Source organism: Petaurus breviceps, unplaced genomic scaffold (assembly GCF_028583685.1).
Source record: "Petaurus breviceps papuanus isolate PSGF00001 unplaced genomic scaffold, PetGlider_PUasm1.0 90574, whole genome shotgun sequence".
NCBI lineage: Eukaryota > Metazoa > Chordata > Mammalia > Diprotodontia > Petauridae > Petaurus > Petaurus breviceps.
In genome coordinates, this window is record NW_027187277.1 from 3,105,628 (window position 1) to 3,110,775 (window position 5,148).

Here is a 5,148-nt window from a genome sequence, read left to right on the forward strand (position 1 = left end):
GATGCCAGAATTTACTGTATTGTCTCAAGAGACAAGGCCAGGAAGAGTTTGCACACACACACACACACACACACACAAATAGATAGACAGAGAAAATGAGTGAATTAGGGTAGAAAGAGGGAGGGAAGGTGAGAGAGAGAGAGAGAGAGAGAGAGAGAGAGAGAGAGAGATTCTTTCAAATTTAATCACACTGCCCAGAGTACCTGGAGTTTATTCTTTAAATAGCTGGGATGCTCCTAACTATTAATTACTTCAGTGAATCTCACAATAGATATCAAGCAAGCCCCCCTGCTAGCAGCTGTGGTCATTTATTTATTCTTATATTCACCCACACCCCAAAAGACTGATACAAGCTCTTCAATGTATAAGGCAGGAGTCCCAAGGATAAGTACTGCCTAGTCTTGAGAAGTTGTTAAGTAGTTATTAAACTGATATGTTTTTTTTTCAGTGAGAAAAAAGCAAGAATCAGGAAGAAGTAAGTCTTTACCATTGAACATAACAGTTTGCATAAGGTATTAGAAAGGCCTAAATATGTGACCATTAAATACAAAATCATCTCAAAGTGATGATGCCTAAGACTCAACAATGAATGGGGAATTAGATCACAATGTGGGACTTCAACTTCTTAAAACCCTGAAAACTAATGCTTCACCTTAACAGAAGTGCTATTTGTCTCATTATCTCAGTGGGACTTCCATAGAAAAGTACATCATTTTTTCCAGTCCTGAATCTGACAATAAGGAGAGTTCATGGTGAGCCTGGCCCTGTAAGCTTATAAAACTTTCTCAGAAGGGGGCAGGCAGTGGTGGGAAAAGCTTTTTTAAAAAACATCTTTTTAAAAGAAGATTTATCATATGGCTTTTCTTTTATATTAAGGTTAAAATTTAATGGACAACTGGCTATTTCTTTTTTGGCTTATCATAGCCTTATGAAGTATGAAACCTTTAGAGGTCATTAGGACTTTCTTTGAAGGCTCAGTGCACAAATTTTCATGTCAAATAACCTCTCCAATACTTAATTGAACCCCTCCCTAGGAGTACCATAACTATCGTGCATTGTGGACTACCTGTAGCGATCTGTATATTAAACTTGATGACAATTAATAGGGATGATTGCACATTGGCATTAAAGCAACATGAAGTGTAAATCTTCCAGCAAACTAGAATGAGGAGATTACTGATGTGCTGATTGTTGAAATGCCAAACCTCAGTTTACAGATATTGAATATAATTTTGCAGCAGCTGTTAAAATCCACAGCAGATTTAAGAGGATTATGTAATACTAAAAGGATTCTAAAATGAATTTGTATATACCTTCCTAATATAATTAAAAATAAAAATATCATTTTAAAAACTACTTTGTGCATGATGTAATAATATAGAGGCAATATGATGGACAGAATGAAATATTAGGCTTGAGGTCAGGAAGATTTGGGTTCAAATGTGCCTCAGATGCTGACTTGGTGGTGTGGCCATTACGACACATTCACTTAACGTGTTGGAGGCTCACTTTTAACATCTGCAAAATGAGATTAAGAATAGCACCGACTTTTATAGGGCAGGTGAGGATCAGGTGAGGCAATATATGTAAAATAATTTACAAACTTCAAAACACCATATGAATGTGGAACAACAATAACTATAATTATAATAATATGTTATAGATGCAAATTGGCAGACTGGGTTAGCTCTTCGACCAGTGTGACAAAACTATTCCTATGCCTCTTAGACATAGATGGAGCAACATAGACTTACAGGCTGTCTCTACTTAGAGATAATGACCAGACCGACACAGGGAATAGTGCAGTTGGTGGTAGTCCTTAGAACACTGGAAGAGCGAGGAGGCAATATATACTGGAACAAATCAGAAACATCAATACGCTTCAGGATGTCATGATGACCACTAGAGTGAGCAAACATGAGTTCACATGAGATGGACATAAGACAGGGAAATGTTATGTGTGCATACTATTTCATAACAAAACTGGGAATATATCCCATTAGCTATATGTGAGAACTTCCTATTTCTCACAGATATTATGAGCTCCAAATCATACAATAAAGTATTGCCAACCAATCTCTTTCTCTCTCTCACTCTCTCTGTCTCTCTCTCACACACGCAAATTTGTCCTTTGTAAGTCTAAATTAGCTGAAATAAGATGAAAAACAGGCACTGCTAAAAGCAGAAGACAAATTTAAAATGCCTCAGGTCATTAAAAATATCATTTAGTAAGAATCTCTAGAAATTATACCTCATAATGAAACAGATGAAAGAGAAAAACAGAAATGAAGTGTCAAATGGTTTTGAAAAGAAGATGGTCATGCTTGGCTTAGAATTCCAAAAAAAAAAATTTTTTTGAGTGATAATCTAACAGAGCAATTATACCAGAACAAAGTAGAGATTGGACCTGGATTTTCATTGATATAGAGAATTCCCAGTAGTGAGACTCCCTCTACTAGTGCATATCAGCCCTTTCTCTACAACTTCTATTCTTAGAGTCACCGAGAGCACAGAGAGGTTAAGTGATTTGCTTGAAGTCGCATAGTAAATGTGGCAGAGGCAGGACATGAGCCCAAGTATTCCTGGTTCTAGGTCAACTCACTGTCTGCTACACCATTCTTCTTCTCTACCAAAACAGAGTAATTAAAAACAAAACAAACAAAAAACCCCTGGTGTCTGTTATGATGATTATCAATGAATACATCCTCCCACAGTATTTGACAAAAGTATAAAACCAGTTCAGGATCTGCTCACAGAAACATGTGTGGTGGCCCTTGTCATGGTAAGAACAACAGGAGAAAAGGTAGAACCATCAAGTTATATTCATAAGGGAAACTATCGCACTGTCATGGCAACAGTGACTTGAGAAAACTATTAAAGATCTGTAAGAAAGTATTGGAAGATTATATAAATCTCTAGCTCTCAGGGAAAGGAGAAAACTTGAATGCAATATTGTGCTATGTAGTCCAATTGGAAGCCATGGAAAGGAGATTTTGGAAATGAATCCAGAAAAAAAGCATATTAGAAATTCTTGATTCTATTAAAATACTATGTTACATATTAATATGTGCATATATTATAATTAAAACTGAAAGCAAAAATCAAATGTATTAAATCGATTAATATAATGAGTCTTAAATAATTCACAATGGCACATGCAAGGCACATTATTAGCTTCATGTAAGACTTAGGCTCCTCTTTTGTTTTGGTCTGTCTTTTTATTCTGACATAGTATTAAGTTTGTAACACATGCTGGTTCTGGACCATAAAGGGCCTCAAAAGTCATAAGATGGCAGAGTGAGACCCCAGAGAATGTAAGAGTAGTCTTTTCAAATTAGCAAGAGCTTTAGTGCAAACTGTGCTTAATGCCTATACGTATCCACTGGAGGTAGATTGAAGGATGTTGGCAGTGGAGAATAGCTATGATCGACATGGAGGGGAAGAGTCCAATGGAATAAAAGATAACTGGGTACTATTAGGAAAGATCTGATAAAATAAGTAGATATTCCAAGGAGATGGAGTACCAATATTTCTCACTTTTTCTACCATCACCTCATAGTAGAAAGTTAAGTGACTTGAAGAAGGAGAAAAAGCTAGCTGCTATCTAGAATGCAAAATAGATAGCAGGTAAAGGAGATACCAAGCAGTGCCCAGCTCAAAAAGTCTACTAAAATGGTGGCCATATGTTTTCCACAAGAAAACAGACAAGTTGTTCCAACTTCTGGGCAGCCACCTGCCCAGTCACCAATACCTCTTCATTCTTTGGCCAACTTCTGACTTTCGTAGTACAATACTAATTTGTTGGCAATGAGAGAGAACCTAGAGACTCAAAGACCCCTATGTCTGACCACTGTCATCTCTGGCACTGTGCTCAAGTCATCAGTTTCTCATTTCTGGAGAAACCAACACTCTATAATGGTTTCAAAGGTGGAAGCTCCCACAGTAAAAGTTCCTTCCTGCAGTGGTTGTCCCAGATCCGTTTGCTTCCATATGCCATGGGACTTCTGTCTCACAATCTGGTCACAGGAGTCAGACTCAGGAGGAAACCTTTCTCCAGACCTCTCATTGTTAGTGCTCCTGAGTAGATTTTAGCCCCTGAGGCCCGTCAAGTTCATATGATCTCAGCTCAGCATAATATCCTCAACTTCAAGCTTGAGGTTGAGCCCACCAGCTGCATTCTGGACAACTAAGATATGCATAATCATAAGTTGAAAAATCCTCACAGGGAATACCACCTTCCAGAGAGTGTAACCTTCATACACATGGAATCGGCCCTGCATCATCACACAGCACTTATCTTTTAAATATTTACATATTGCATGACCTTTGAGGAAAGCTGGATTTCTCACTATAGTCAAGGGCCTGGAATTGAGTCAATCTTTTCACTGAACCCCTCAGTTCAGAACCATAGATCACTGTGATTTGGGCCTGGTGTTTAGTAGGCGTCAAAAGCTATTCAATAGTTTTCTTATAATCTTCATTCTTGAATTCCTTCTCCATGGCCTCTTCATGGCATCCTGATCTACTCTGCCTCTATCTATTCCTCTCCCCTCTGTTCCACTGAACTCCTTAGGCCCTTAAAAAAAAACACAGAAAGAATCACATATTTATTAACAAAAAATGACAACTCCAGTGATTCCTCTAAACATAGACCAACTACAGGTGACTTTATATAAGGCATTCACGGCTCTTTTTTTTAATTAAAAAAAGCCCCAGAACTTATAAATTCATTTAAAAAATAGAATTTTGGTTGAAAAGTAAAAAGAGTATGTCCAAATGCCCCATGAGCAACTTATTAACAATTAGTAATTATTGAAAAAGTGTTAAAAATCACCATAACATATATACACGTTTATGTAAATTTGTACATGTAAATATATATATATATATATATATAGATATATATAGATATATATACACACAATATATTCTTTTTATTGATACTACAAAGTCTTAGACTAAGTTCCATACTCATGGCTTTTTCATGTATCACAGATACATAAAACAAAACCTCACGTGGTGACAACTCTAAAGCACAGGCATCAATCACATAACCTTCAGGACAAGTACTGCCCAATGGTCACAAAAGCAGCCTGAAACAGATTAAAACATAATTGAGAAATATTTGACAAAATAAATAAAAATACA

The 5,148-nt window shown here is 36.7% G+C and overlaps 1 pseudogene; it reads right to left on the minus strand.

The window, feature by feature from the left end:
- Positions 1-3,667: 3,667 nt before the first annotated feature.
- On the minus strand, positions 3,668-4,500 carry LOC138142409 (purine nucleoside phosphorylase pseudogene; annotated as a pseudogene).
- Positions 4,501-5,148: the final 648 nt, after the last annotated feature.